At 46.2% G+C, this 15,809-nt stretch overlaps 1 protein-coding gene across 3 annotated transcripts in view; it reads right to left on the bottom strand.

Annotated features, from left to right (window-relative positions):
• NMNAT3 (nicotinamide nucleotide adenylyltransferase 3) overlaps positions 1–15,809 on the bottom strand; it is a 123,619-nt gene that overhangs the window by 99,510 nt on the left and 8,300 nt on the right. Inside the window, exon 2 of one of the 3 annotated variants that reach the window (XM_069564154.1) lies at positions 9,604–9,703. The exons of the other annotated variants lie outside the window; for them this stretch is intronic. The gene's annotated coding sequence lies outside the window, so the exon portion shown is untranslated. The remainder of the gene's footprint in view (positions 1–9,603; positions 9,704–15,809) is intronic. 3 annotated transcript variants of the gene reach the window in all.

Below are 15,809 nucleotides of genomic sequence, written 5' to 3'. Positions count from 1 at the left end.
CCTTGCAAGGAGTAAGCGTCTTTTAATATCATGGCTGCAATTATCGTCTGCAGCAATTCTGGAGCTCCCCCAAATAGTCTGTCACTGTTTCCACTGTTTCCCCATCTATTTGCCATGAAGTGATGGGACCGGATTCCATGATCTTAGTTTTCTGAATGTTGAGCTTTAAGCCAACTTTTTCACTCTCCTCTCTCATTTTCATCAAGAGGCTTTTTAGTTCTTTGCTTTCTGCCATAAGTGTGGTGTCATCTGCCTATCTGAGGTTATTTCTCCTGGCAATCTTGATTCCAGCTTGTGCTTCATCCAGCACAGCATTTCTCATGATGTACTCTGTGTATAAGTTAAATAAGCAGGGTGACAATATACAGCCTTGATGTACTCCTTTCCTGATTTGGAATCAGTCTGTTGTTCCATGCCAAGTTCTAACTATTGCTTCCTGACCTGCATACAGATTTCTCAAGAGGCAGGTCAGGTGGTTTGGTATTCCCATCTCTTTCAGAATTTTCCACAGTTTGTGGTGATCCACACAGTCAAGGGGCTTCCCGGGTGGCTCAGATGGTAAACCGTCTGCCTGCAATGCAGGAGACCTGGGTTCGATTCCTGGGTCGGGAAGATCCCCTGGGGAAGGAAATGGCAATCCACTCCAGCACTCTTGCCTGGAAAATCCCATGGACGGAGGAGCCTGATAGGCTACAGTCCATGGGGTCACAAAGAGTCAGACACGACTGAGCGACTTCACTTTCACTTTCACACAGTCAAGGGCTTTGGCATAGTCAATAAAGCAGAAATAGATGTTTTTCTGGAACTCTCTTGCTTTTTCGATGATCCAGCAGATGTTGGCAATTTGATCTCTGGTTCCTCTCCCTTTTCTAAATCCAGCTTGAATATCTGGAAGTTCATGGTTCACGTACTGTTGAAGCCTGGCTTGGAGAATTTTGAGCTTTACTTTACTAGCGTGTGAGATGAGTACAATTGTTTGCGCACTGTGATCGGCTTACCTAAAACTAGGAAGAGCAGGGCTGGCAGCAGAACAGCTCCTTGAAAATCCGCTGCTTTAGGTACCAGGGGGATCCCTTGTGCTCTCAGGCACTAGCTTCTGTCTTTTGTGCTTCTAGGAGGCATTTTTAAACATGGGATTGTTGCTAACTCAGATCCATCCAAGCAACTGAAACCTTTGGTCATATTCTGATTAGAATTCCACAAGAATCCAGCCACACTCACTAGTGTCCTGAACCTCGCTTCCACAGGAGACCCAGCACAGGGCCATGGCTTATCTCTGTTGGGGCTGGGATGTGGGTGAGGAAGAGCCTTGAGAATGGATGGGAGGCAAGGAATTCAGGTCACTGAGTGAAGCAGAGAGGATTCGAGCATGCAGCGTTGCATGCCTATTGGCAGCTTAACGTCCCATTTAATTGGCATGTAAAGTTAATTGACAGAGTAGCATGTAAATGAGAACACAACCATGGCTTTGTGGCTTTGGAAGGTGCTTTGTTTCTAAAGCCCAGCTCTGATGAGCTGCACAGTTTCATTATTGGGATGAGTTGCTCATCAAGAAACCAAGCCAACCACCCAGATTCCTAACATCTTCCCTGTGGCGCTGTGCTCAGGGTACAGAGGACCCAGACCCTGCTTTGGAGCTGGGGGGAAGGCATGGAAAAAATGACAGGCAGCTACTTAAATGTTCAAAATGCCATTTGTGGCCAAAGCAAAAGCTCATGTCATTGTAGCCATGGAAATTCTAAATTCTGATCTCTTCACATTTTCAACCCTTCTGGATGACAATAATATATCCCAATCATGTTAAGTCAATAATCAATAGGAACCATGGCCACGGCTAAGAGTTATTTAGTATACTCTGTACTAGGCACCTTTTAGGTCTAACTCATATTTTGTCAGCATGTATACTGTGCCTGGTGACTCAGCTGTCTTCTGTGTTTTTATCTTTGCAAGCACTATGCAGAGAAGTACATATTATCATCTTGTTTCTGAAGGTCCCCTGAAGCTCGAGGCTCATCCAAGGATGCGGTACCTTAAAACACAGAGTCAGGACAAGCTCCTGTCTGATCACAAAGGCTGGGTCATTTCGCTCCCTGCTGTTGCGAAGGCAGAGAAACCAAGATGGGGCCAGACTGCCCCTCCATCCAGGCCACAAGCTCTCTGCTATTCAAGACGGGTTCACTCATTTTTGCAGCAAACAATAGATGTAATCAACATATTAACCATCCTTTAGACATCAATTGTAAATCCTTCCCTCAGGAGTAAACTGTTCTCATTCCAGCGTAGCTCAAGATCCTTGCGAGAGTTAGGAAAGGTAAGAGCAGGTTAATGCATACATGCCCTCAATAGCAAAGGGCAGGGGGCCTCTACTCAAAGTGTGTGGGTATGTGTGTGCGTGGATGCACAGTGGGGAGTGTGCTGTGGCTGTGTTGGGCGTGTGTGTTGCAAGGGGTCTGGGAGGGGATTGACAGATGGTCTACGAGGTGTTTCATGGGGAGGCATGTGGTGGATGTGGGGAGGTCAAGGGCAGGTGATGGGATATGCTACACTGTGTGTAGTGGAAATCATGTTGTCAGGGGTGTATGCAGTGAGGGGGTGCTGTGGAGGGCCTAGTGGGATTGCAGTTGGGGAGTGCCACTTAGAATGCCACTCGCCACCTGGTTCTACAAGAATGAATATCTCAACCACTGTAGTCATCAATCTTCAAAACATCCTGAAAGGGGTTCAGGCAGAATGCACTCTGTGTTCTGGGAAAATCTGGCAGAACAGGACTTCAGAGAGTTAGATATTTTCAGGAGAAATTTTTATGAACCCCTGTTGGGTCACACCCTGCAGGCCTACAAGCCTTGGGCTTGTTCAGCTTCCAGATGGAAGAAAGCCTGCAGTCAGCAGTAGAGTCATCAATGGTTTAAAGGATGGGGGAGCTTACGAGTCTGGAGTGGAGTCTTGGAGTGACACGGCAGCTGGCGGGCAGGACGCGAGGCCGTCTTTGCTCCCAGGGTAGGGGGAGGTTGCCAGTCATAGAGGGAATTACTTCAGGTTGGCTCATCGGTCATCAGAGAAAACCAGCAGAGGGGAGCACACCACTCACGGCCCCTTTGATAAGAATGATGCGTAGCTAGGAAGGTCAGTCCGGTGCAGAGGGTGTAGGTGAAGCAGGCACTGGTTGGGCATGGGATGTCCAGAGAACAAGAGAACAGCCATCTTGAGTGGCCTGACTGTACAACTCTAGTTCTTGCACCTTTCCATACTTGGAAAGGCACTAAAACTGTTAACTAAGATGTCTGGTCCTCACGACTTAGCAGCAACCTTCCACTGAGATGTGTGCTTGATTACACCTACCCTTCACCAAGAAACCTCCCTCCTCCCCATCTCTCTGGAGCAGATCCTCAGAGCTACTGAGAGGCTGGCCCCTGGGCTGTATCCTGGGTAAGAGGCAGACTAAACGACTCACAGTTCCTGTGTTACAGACTTTTTTCCCAGCTTGCAGATGTCTTGTGGGGTTGTGCTGTGGAGGTGTGTCACAGGTGTGTAGTGTGGGTGTGCGGAGGGTGGTGAGGACCCAACAGTCCAGGGAGATGCCTCAGGTCCCTGGTCAGTGCTGTGGGCCCCCTAGACAGCCCACCATGGCACCTGCCTGATACCCGTGGTGGGAAGCTCAGGCCTCAGTGCCCCCACTCTCCCCCAGCCACATCCCTGGGTTCAGGGGTACCCAGGGAGACCCTGGGCTGGCATATGCTGGAGTTCTGCTGGCTGGAGGAGCCTGGGAAGGCCCTCTACTCCTCACCCACCCATACTGCCTTTCTATAATGGGGTCCAGGTGGTCTTTGCAGGTCACATCTGACACAGCCTCTGCACAGCCCCTCCCAGAGAACGCAGGACACAGCATAGGTGGAAGAAGGGAGTGTCCTTGACTTTCTCCTCTTGCAGGGGCCCCAGCACAGGGAGCCTCTCTCCTAGGGCAGCAGCCTCTCTTAAGGGGCCCCCATCCTTCCACACCTGGCTCACCCCTCTGACCCTCTAGCCTGTCTTCTGAGGAGTCCTTGCACTGGCAGATGCAGAGAGTTCAGACATGTGGGGGAAGTGCTGGTTTGCTATTTTGAATGTATATGTCAAATTTTCTTCAATCTTTCATGGGAAAGATTTTCAAACATCCTGCCAAGTTGAAAGACTTTTGAAAGGAACACCTGGATATCTCCTACCTAGATTCTACCATTCATATTTTATTGTGTTTGTTTCATCATATATCTATCCGTCCATCCATTCATCAATCCAGCTTAGCTTCTGGATGCCTTTCAAAGTAAGCTGCAGAAAGCAGTACCCTTCTCCCTGAAAACAGCAGCAAGGGTATCACTGACTGGAGTTCACTATTGGTTTAACTCTTTTCCCCGTTTTTTGAACACAGAATGAAATGCACAGATCTTGAGGGTACCATGCAACAAATGGTGACAAATGCATGCAGCCATGTAACTAACCCCTATCAAGACCCAGAACATCCTACCGCCCCACAAAGTCCTCTCTGCCCCTTCCTACTCAATCTCCCGGTACCCCTCCCCACAAGCAACTACTGTTCCAAACTGCACTGTCTAATCTCCGTGTCTGGCTTTCATGCAACACACCGTCTGGGAGTCACCCAGGGGGTGTGTCCATCAATCATTCCTTTTCATCACCAAGTAGTACTCCATGCTCTGGCCATACCACAGTTCATCTAGATTCTTTTCTCACTGGTGAATTTGTTTCTTAAAAGTAAAGATTATATCTTAACCAAGGTTGTTCTGTAATGAAGTCACACTCACTTGCGTTCCAACCTGTCTCTCTGAGGGGAAAAGACCAGGTGTGCCAAGAGTTAGCACAACCTTGCCTGACCAGTGGGAGGGGAGGAAAGGCAGAAATACTGTATTCCATCACCTTTATGAAAAAAGAGTGAAAAGCACAGTTCTAAAGTAGAGACTCCCAAAGTGTGATGGGGTGCAAGATGATTCTAAGCCAAACATATATTAAGCATTCTTTAATGTGTTTACTATTACAAGCATGTAACAGGCACAGCTGGCCTGTGGAACTAATTTTCCTACATGAAGGGGGCATACAGTTTTCTTTTAAAATAAGTTTATTTACATAAAAAACTTTAAAGAAATATTAAATATACAGGGAGTAAAGATAGGGGGAAAATCCACGAGACTTGTATGCAGGTAACTGAGATGTTGGAGAATGTTCCCGAGAGTGGTGGTCATCAACCCTAGATGCACACTCAGATCACCTGGAGCTTTAAAGTCACCTGCGCCTGGGTCCCACCTCCACAGCCTCTCATATAACTGGCTACGTTGTATTGGCCGTCAGTAGGTTTCTAAAGCTCCCCAAGTGGTTCTAATGTGCAGCTGGGAGGACCAGAATGGTCTGGAAAGCCACAGTTCTCCAGGTGAGGTTCCTGGACTGGCAGGTGTCACATCACCTGGGCACTTGTGAAACATGCGAATTCTTAGGCCCCGCTCCAGATCTACTGAAGCAGAAACCAGGGCTGGGGCCCAGCAATCTGGGGCTTCACAAGCCCTCCAGGTGGGCCTGATGCAGCTCAAGTTTGAGAACCACTTCTCAAGGGGTGGGGCAACAAGCCCTAAAAGCAGTCTTCATCTAATTCCCAGCACTGAAATCTGTGTCTTCGTGGGCAGACTAGTTTGGCCAAGGTCAGCTAGCTCTGCTTGACCAGTCCCCAGGAAACCCTTCTCCTCCCTGGGACAGACAGGGTGGGTGGAGGCCAGGTGGTGAGCAGCTGCTAACCAATTACCATGGCAATGACATCCTGGGGTCCACTGTGGCTTAACCTCAATTAATTCACAAACCACTTAATGAGCCCCCAGAAAATCCACTGTTGACTATAATTTTATTTTCACCATGATTTTGATTATCACTGACTTCCTTCCACTCCATTACCCTTGTTAATTGAGAATTGACTATGCAGTTAAAATGAATGTTTCCTCCACTAACAGAGCTGTACCAGATTCATCTTAGAGTCCCTTGCAGCTCAGAAAATGTGATGAGTCTACAGATATATTGATTTGATACAATTCATTTCACCCAGAATTTATGAAATTTCCACTCAGAGGTCACCTATTATGTGTTCCTATGTCCAAAGGCTTATAGGGAAGAAACAGAGTGCTCATGGAAGAATAACATGGTATTTAGAGAACCAAACCATTACTTGGCCAAGCAAGGCTGGCCTCTTGGTTGGCAGTGATGTCTGTATTAAAAGATGTTCAACACAGTTCTACAGATTTGGCAAAGTCCTTGGAAATACTGAGAAGATAAGGTAAGAACAAACACTCTGTGGGCTGTTCTTCACCGGCTGCCTATTTTGTTTGATAAGGAAAAATGGAAAGAAAGAGGAGGCTGACGGGAGATCAGAGAATCTGATTATCTCTTCCAATGCTAAGTTTGAAAAATGAACTTTCATGTGCAACCCAAAAGATTACAGAATTTGCTAAACAAACAAACAAAAAAAAAGTGCTTGGGAGTCAGCAGTGACAAATGAATTCGTCTAAAGTGTCTGTATCGTGAGAAAATGTTGGACAAACCATCACAGTCCTTTCCTCCTAGCATAACACATGAAAGGTGTAACGCCACCACGAAGGACAGTCGCACACCGCTGGGACTCTGTTTGCGGTCAGCCATCAAAAAAGATCCTGACCGACTACAAACAGCTCTACAAGAGCACCTACAGCTAGGACAGCCAGAATCTTTTCCCTGGGAGCCCGGCCCTCCGGGGGCTGCCCCGCCCTCTGCCTGCATGCGCCTCCACCTCTGCTCCCAAGCTCCGCCCACTCCCGCTGTCATTTATTTGTGGATTTCCGGAGTACAGTGCAAAGTGGCTTCAGTACTGTCCGACTCTTTGTGACCCTGTGGACTGTAACCCGCCAGGCTCCTCTGTCCATGGAATTCTCCAGGCACGAATACTGGAGTGGGTTGTCATTTCCTTCTCCATCAGGGTACAGGGCTATGTCTCATTCAGTCTAAGACAAAGTGTGCCCAAAGGCATCAGCAAACGACTTTAAGAAAAGAAAAAACAACTTTTTATTATAAAAAATTACATCATAGAGAAAAGTAGAGGAAATAATGTAATGGAGTGCAACACAACTGTCTCCATACGCTCATTAATACATTTCCACATTTACTTCACCTCTTTTTCCTCTTGAATTATATTAAAGTACACACATTATAAACACCATGACATTCCACCTCTGAATACTTTAAAAATACAGGAAACTTTAAAGCACGCCCACTTTCTTACCTATTCATAATACCATGATCACACCTGACAAAATTAGCAACCATCAACAAAAATTCCTCAATATCCTCTAACAGTACACGTCAGCATACGTCTTTTGAGGACATAAAATATTGATACAGCCTAGATGACTGGGAGAGAGACACAGCAGATGTGAATGCCCTTATGAGGCCCCCAGGGAAGCAAACGTGCTCACCCCCTCCCACCAGAGGGCTCTGTCATTCCCAGAAGGGTGGGAGGGCCCTTTCTGGAGACTCTGTGGGACCTCATCCTCACAGTACCACTGCATCCGAATACAGTGTTCCCAAGAGCCTCTAGTCAGCCTTCTCCCACCCAGGGACCAGTCTTGTTCAGGAGGCTGGACCTAGTCAGAGGAAACCAGCTGTAGGCCCAGCTCTACCACTGATAAGCTGTTTGACCTTGAGCAGCACTGCACTTCTAGAGCCTCCGTTTGCTCCTCTGTAACATGGGACATGAGGCTGGCCTCAGAGGACGGTCATGAATTGGAAGAGACAGTGACTCAGGCGCTGCTGTGGAGTGCCTGGCATACTGCCTGAGCCGTAACAAGCTCCCTGAGGTTCTGTGGCCACCACCAGGGGTGGCAGTGATCACCCTTAAGGCTAGAGGGCAGCCAAAGGCATGAGGCTGAGCAGGGTCCAGGTAGAGAGTGGCCCACATCCCACAGATCTCTAAAGCAGGGCTTGCCTGATGGGAGATCCCAGGGCCAGCCCTTCCCAGCTCCCATGTCTCCCATGTAGGACGGCGCTGTCAGATGTAAGCACTGAAGAGTTGGGGGAGGAAGGCCGTGTGATCTATTAGAGCAGAAGGGTTCCTTGCATGGGCCCTCTGGCTACCTGCCTCCTGCTAGCTCTGAACCTCACACCTCACCAAGGCAGCAACCTTGGATCTTCAGAAGCACCTGCCATCAGCTCCTTTCCCTTTATTCTGTGTTAAGGATCACCACTGTCCACCACCACCACTGTTCACCATCAACACTGTTTATTAAGCATCTACTACAATCCGGGGGTTTGCTGTGTAATTTTTGGACATTATTTCCCTGACTCCACACTCCAATCTTTTGAGAAAGACATGAAAACCTCCCCTCCTTTACTCAGTGACTAAAAACAACATATATTTTATTATCTCCTAGTTCTGTAAGTCAAAAGTCCAAAAGGGGTAAATTTTACATGAGTAAAATCAAGGTGTTGGCAGGATTGCATTCCTTTCGGGAGGCTCCAAGGGAGAATCTGTTTCTTTTCTTTTTTTGGCCATGCCACATAGCATGAAAGAACTTAGTTCCCAGGCTGGCGCTTTAAACCCGTGCTCCCTGCAATGGAAGTACAGAGTCTCAACCATTGGAAGGGAAGTCCCAAACAAGGGAGGTTTTAAACAACATTCGTTTATTTGTTTATTTTTGGCTGCCCTGGCTCTCTGTAGCCAAGTGCGGGCTTTCTCTAGTTTCAGTGAGCAGGAGCTACTCTGTTGCGGTGTACGGGCTTCTCACTGTGGAGATTTCTCTTGTTGCAGAGCATGGGCTCTAGGCACAAGAGCTTCAGTAGCTGCAGCTCACAGACTCAAGAGCTCGGGCTCAGGAGTTGCAGCCCATGGGCTTCGTTGCCCTATGGCGTGTGGAATCTTCCCAGAACAGGGATCGAACCCATGTCTCCTGCATTAGCAGGAGAATTCTTAACCACCGGATTACCAGGAAAATCTGAGAATCCATTCCTTGCCTTTTCCAGCTTCCAAAGGCCACTGTATTCCTTGCCTCATGCCCCTTCTATCTTCCCAGCCAGTGAAGGCCAGCTGAGTCTTCCTCACACTGCATCACTCAAACTGCTTCTCCTGCCTTGCTATTTCATTTATTAAAACTCTTATGATTACGTGATGCCCATCTGGATGATTCCGGATAAATTTAGGGTCAGCTGATTAGCAACATTAATTTCGTCTGCAACTTAATTCCCTCCTGCCATGTAACCAAACCTAATCACAGGTTTCAAACCCAATCACAGGGATTGGGATGTGGACACTTTGAGGGGCCATTATTCTGTCCTCCACAACAGGTGAGAGAGACTGAAACTCAAAGATGTAATGGGGCTTACTCAAGGTTATGCAGCTATTAAGCGGTACCAGATTCAGCTCCTGCTAATTCACTGTGTGACCTTGGGCAAGTCATGTAACCCCTCTGACTTCAGTTTCCCCACCTACAAAATGAAAAAGGCTGCCTTAAACGCTAATATTTCTTATAGCAGCCGGTCTGTGACTGTCTGAAGATCTCAACCTTTCCCCAGCAAGATATGTGGGGAAGTCCAGGACTCTGAAACTCTTACCTGCTCTGTCCACACTAACCGAGGCTCTAGTACTGACCACCAGAAGGAGACAGCATAGATTCCTTCTTTCCTCTAGCTGGAATTTTCCAAGCCTTTTGTCCTGGGAACAATGGAGATATGGACTTAAAAGAGCACCTGACTGCCTTACCCCCAGGCTGCTTCTAGCACACCCCACAAATCTTAAGTCAAATATATGTGTTTCCCCCATCCCAATCTCTAGCTTAGAGGAAAGTAAGGATTAAGGTTTCTTTACACAATGAAAAGAAAATGAGAGAGTGAGAAAGTCAGACAATAAACATACAGGGATGTGCAGGCCTTTTTGTTGAGAATTCCCAAACCAAGGCAGAAGAAAACTGCTCTTATTTTTTATACTGCATTTCTTTTAAAAAGTACTTATTACCAAAAAAAAAAAAAAAAAAATCAAATATATACAAAAATAGAGACATCAGTACAATGGAGTTTTTTTTCCCCTAACTCCTAGGCCTGCTGCTACTGCTGCTGCTGCTAAGTCGCTTCAGTCGTGTCCAACTCTGTGCGACCCCATAGACGGCCTCCTACCAGGCTCCCCTGTCCCTGGGATTCTCCAGGCAAGAATACTGAAGTGGGTTGCCATTTCCCTCTCCGATGCATGAAAGTGAAAAGTGAACGTGAAGTCGCTCAGTCGTGTCCGACTCTTAGCGACCCCATGGACTGCAGCCCACCAGGCTTCTCAGTCCATGGGATTTTCCAGGAAGAGTACTGGAGTGGGGTGCCATTGCTTTCTCCGACTCCTGGGCCTACCACCAGCAATTTAGGTGCTCCTCACAGTCTGAAATTTGAAATTTGAATCCCCACATGCAACGGGCCACTTTATGTGTGGGTCTTGCATCTCTTTGTTTTGGAAGCTGCTCTGCTACCACTCATATAATTCTGGAAGGTCATGCCATCAGGATGGCCAGAAAACTTTAACTACAGGACAAATCAGAGCCCCTTTTTTCAATATGAACACTGAAATCAGGAGCTGTAAACTCCATATAAAGTCTGGAGCTGCCATTGTCACTATCTTAGAGAGTGAAGCCAGCACAGTGGTAGGAACTATTGGAAGATAAGAGAAGGTACAATTCCCAGTCCATCATCTGAGCACCCGGATCCAGCTGTACCTGATACACTGAAACTTTTTTTATTCTAATAATCATATTTCTAGTTTTTCTTGACTTAGTTTGAGTGAAGTTTCTTTCCTTATAACAGATAAGAATCTTAAACATTCTCAGAAAGCCTTTTTTAAAACAACTAGCACAACTGTCAATGTTTCCTCATAGGGGTTAGAGATTGGCCTCCTTAATTTAACAAAAACAACTGATATTCCTTAGGGAATATATTTCTCAGCAGAGAAAGAGTGAAACTACATGATTTAAGGATACTTCCTCAAGCAGGAATTTTCCTTTCCTGGATGTTGATCAGGACAGCAACTCATTAACAATATCTTAGGACCACACCTTCCCCCAGCAACCACTGGGGGTGCTGTTTTTGGCCAAGACAAGCTGTCAGAGAGCGGTCCTTGGCTGAACTGGGATACAGCACAAAAACTAGGCTTGAACCCAAGCCTCCTGGGGTATACCCATGAAGCCAGGCAGGACAGGGTGGGATGGAGAGAGGACCCACGTAGGCCTCAAGTGGTAACTGCCTTTAAGAGATATGGCTCCAAATGAAATTAGAGAAGGCGGACCACAGGCCATCCAGAAACCTATACTCAGTCACCTTACCCTGCTCTTCCTTCTTTCCTGCTCCTCTGCACGGTGTGGACACAGAGCTCCCCGTGCCAGGCAGTGTGGGGACGAGTGACAACGGCTACAGTTCATGACCCAGAGGATCCACGGTCTGGTAAGAGGAGGCAGGTAAGTGCAGGATGGAAGGAGCTACAAGGTAGTGGCTGTCTATGGAGAGGCAGGGGTGTGGGCTATGGGATGAGAAAGACCATTTTCATTGTGTATATTTATATTTATTTTTTTCTTAACTTTCCAATCATGTAAATATGTTACCTATTCCAAAAATTTTTTTAAATAAAAGGTAAAGCTTCTGTGGCATTTACGGTAGTTCTCGAAGGGATAGACACGTTTGGAGACCGTAGCTAGGTTCATTTCCAACACAGCCACAGTGTGACACTGACATGCCTCCTACCTCTGTTCCGCCCCTCTGCAGCTGGGTAGGTGGATAAATACGGAAGAAATGATGCTCTGAGACTGCTGAGGGTGTGTTATGAGAGGTGATGGAGTTTCTGCCTGGTCCTCTTGGGATGCCTGTTCTTAGAACCCAGCTTTCCTGCAGGGAGGAAGCAGATCCCAGCTTCCAGGCCCCTAGTGAGAGGGCCACTGAGATAGCTCCAGCCCCAGCCACCAGCTAACTGCCCCTGGATGAGACCCCTAAGGTGAGACTTGCTTCACTGAACCCAGTCAACCTCCAGAATTATAGAGACCATAAGCAAATACCTGTTTTCTTTTCAGTCCTTGAGTTTTGAGGAGCAGTCTTTGGTTTGTGCCTTTGTCTTACACTCGATTTTTCAAGATGAAAGCTTTCTGACACGCTTAGAACAGTTTACCTATAACCCCAAGGAGGGAGCAGAAACCAGCCCGGGGGCAAGTATTTAGTTGGCCCTGTGAAAGAAAGAATAGTCTAAACAAATGAAACATGTGACTGTGGATGCTCTTGGGAGCCACAAGAGGCACCCTTTGGCAGGCTGCTGGGTACCAAGGTCTGGGCTCCAGAGAGGACCTGTGATGGAGCTGAGGATGCAGAGGGTGTTCAGGTAAGTGAAGTTGTTTAGTCATGTCCGACTCTTTGTGACCCCATGGACTGTAGCCTACCAGGCTTCTCCCTCCATGGGATTTTCCAGGCAAGAGTACTGGAGTGGGTTGCCATTTCCTTCTCCAGGGGATCTTCCCAACCCAGGGATCAAACCCAGGTCTCACACCCAGGTTTCTCACGTTGCAGGCAGACGTTTTACTTTCTGAGCCACCAGGGAATATTGTTCAGGTAAAGGTGGTCGTTAAAAACCAGGGGTGAAGATGAAGTCATCCATGTGGAGTCTAAGGGAAGTCAAGAGAGGAGGCCTGGGGATGCCCCCACTGAAAACATCAGTGGAGGAAAGGGAGCAGGTAGAAGTCAAAGAATCATCATCAGGGAAGAAGGAGGAAAATGCAAGAAAGAAAAGTTCAAGGGGTGGGCGTGGCCAGAGGTGTCAACTGATGCACCGAAGAAAGACTGATAAAATTTTGGAAGATTTCACAACACAGAGGTCACTTGTGACCTCTCTAGAGGAGAGCTCTTCCTGAAGAGGTGGGGGAAGAAAGGAAAATCTCACCAATGTTCATCATCAACACATTCCCATCAACACAAAGCACTGCAACTAAACTTGATGAGACCAAACAGCAAATAATTTGGGGCTCTCTGCTTTATCTTCTGAGCAACAATGAGAGGAGGAAAAAGGGAGAAAGATAAAATCAAAATGCATATAATAAAAGGAAAAAAGGAGACAAACATTAACACATTGGATGACCGCCATCTGCACAACAAAGAGGTGGCTGAAAAAGTACAAGATAAGGGAACCAACTGCCTCTGGAATTCTTATTTTCTCTTTTTGTACAGAGACTGTGAAAGATTCCTTTGCTGATCATTCACAGCAATGGCAGGGCCAAGCACAATGAAAAGGTGGGCCATGGCACGGGGAGCCCATAGGCCTCATCTAGGGAGCCAGTACCAGTGAGCTGGAGGGGCTGCAGGGAGCACTCTGAGGACAAAGATGCAGATTCGGTTATCAGGGAATGATGTCTGTTGTGTACCCAGGACACGGGAATAGGGAGCAAGCACCAAGCATTCACCATCTCAGTGTTTATGGAATGTATATCAAAATCATACCTTAAAGGGAAATGGCCCAATTTCTCTCAAACACCAGGATCTTGAATCCTTATGCAAATACCAAAATGCCCATAACTCAAAGCATATGAGATTTAGCTACTAAATCCTATTGAGCTTGCTACATGAACAATTTTAAATCATCTCTTGGATGATAGACAATAATAATAAATACATGGAAATATTTCTAGAATCTGCAATATGCGCCCACATTTCTGCCATTATTCCTCCTCCATGCATAGGAAAAAAAAAAAAAACCAGGCATATAAAATGGAATGAGAGTTAAACTATAGAGTGAATTAAGTTGAAATGTCAGCACAACCGTAGTGTGCGCCTCAATTGTTAACAGATATTTTGATGAAGAGCTTACTAAATCTTTAATTGGAGATGGAGTATTTCTATATAGAGGCAATGACTACAAAACATTTATCACAGTGTCTAAAGCCATAACTACAGAAATTCTCTCCCATCCTCTGGTATTAGTGTCAGGATGGTGAATCCAGTATTAATATTAAAACATGACACTGGAGATATAATTTAATTATGAGCTGATACAAATGAGGTTCAATGTTTTCTCCCAGTGATTTTTTTTCTTTTCGTATTATCCTAGTGTACTTGAGAAATAACAGGAAAAAAAAATCTAACTACAGCAGAAGAGGGGGAACATTGCCACAATAAAGATAAATCTTATTATATACTCAGGCCCTTTTTAAAAGTGTTGGGTCTCAAAGTGCATGGCTGCAGAATACTTATGTTCTGTGACTAATCAAATATTGTAAGTCTAGGCCAATGTACAGGGGAAAATATGGTAGTAGTATTCTTACTTAAAGTTTTCGTTGTATGATTTTTCATAAACTTTGAGGGTTGGTTATCCTTAATGTAGTCTTCAATTTAGTATAAGTGGGTGTCTGATTCAGCACAGAACTACAGATTTGGTTTTTATTTTTGCCCACATGGTGTGGCATGTGGGATTTAAGTTCCCCAACCAGGGATTGAACCTTCGCTCCTGGCATTGGAAGGCAGATTCTTAACCACTGGACCACCAGGGAAGTTACATGGATTTGGTTTTCAGTTTAGTGCACTGATCATTCTCATGGTGTTTAGGGAAGAATATCCAGCAGACACTATCTGAGCTGTGCCCTGAACTCTCAGGACTCATCGCTTAGCAAGGCAGCATCTTCTGTGTGTCAGCATCGACATCCCTTTGCCCTGGTGCTTTACCTGGTGTTTGAGGCTGCTGGAAGTCCCAGAGAAATCACTCCCCATAAGGAGGAATGTTCAACCAATGATGGATCACAGTGAGATATATACACAGGCAGCTGCCAATCCCCAGGAGAGGTTAATTCTAGGGGGTGGGCGTGCTCTATACTGGCTGCTAGAGACTCCTAGTAGGTTTACACTCCAGTGGTTCACGCTGGTGACCTGCTCGGCATGTGCTTCTCTGGCCTATTCTTCTACTTCCTTATTTCCCTTCTTTACTTGGGAATCTCCTCTCAAATAAGCCATGCAGACTCAAATCTTTGTCTCAAATAAAGACACATATCATGATTTCCCAGTGTATGGCCAGTTGAGTTCATGAACCGCTGCTAGCACTGTTTATAATAGCCAGGACATGGAAACAACCTAGATGTCCATCAGCAGATGAATGGATAAGAAAGCTGTGGTACATATACACAATGGAGTATTACTCAGCCATTAAAAATAATACATTTGAATCAGTTCTAATGAGATGGATGAAACTGGAGCCAATTATACAGAGTGAAGTAAGCCAGAAAGAAAAACACCAATACAGTATACTAACACATATATATGGAATTTAGAAAGATGGCAATGATGACCCTGTATGCAAGACAGCAAAAGAGACACAGATGTGTAGAGCGGACTTTTGGACTCAGAGGGAAAGGGAGAGGGAGAGGGTGGGATGATTTGGGAGAATGGCATTGAAACATGTATACTATCACGTAAGAAACGAATCGTCAGTCTATGCCCGATGCAGGATACAGCATGCTTGGGGCTGGTGCACAGGGATGACCCAGAGAGATGTTATGGGGAGGGAGGTGGGAGGGGGGTTCATGTTTGGGAACGCATGTACACCCGTGGTGGATTCATGTCAATGTATGGCAAAACCAATACAGTATTGTAAAGTAAAATAAAGTAAAAAAAAAAAAAAAAAAAGAACCACTGCTAGCACTAAGCAGCAGAGGATGCAGGGACAGGGCTGACCCAGGGAGAGTTGACATCAAGAATGTAAAATCCAGGCCCCGAGGTACAGGATACCAAGACCTGAGCAGGACAAGAAGCCAGAGTGATGTGGGTTA

This window comes from Ovis canadensis, chromosome 1 (assembly GCF_042477335.2).
Source record: "Ovis canadensis isolate MfBH-ARS-UI-01 breed Bighorn chromosome 1, ARS-UI_OviCan_v2, whole genome shotgun sequence".
NCBI classification, from domain to species: Eukaryota; Metazoa; Chordata; class Mammalia; order Artiodactyla; family Bovidae; genus Ovis; species Ovis canadensis.
Note: the sequence above shows the minus strand (reverse complement) of the source record. Positions and strands in the feature narration are given on the sequence as shown.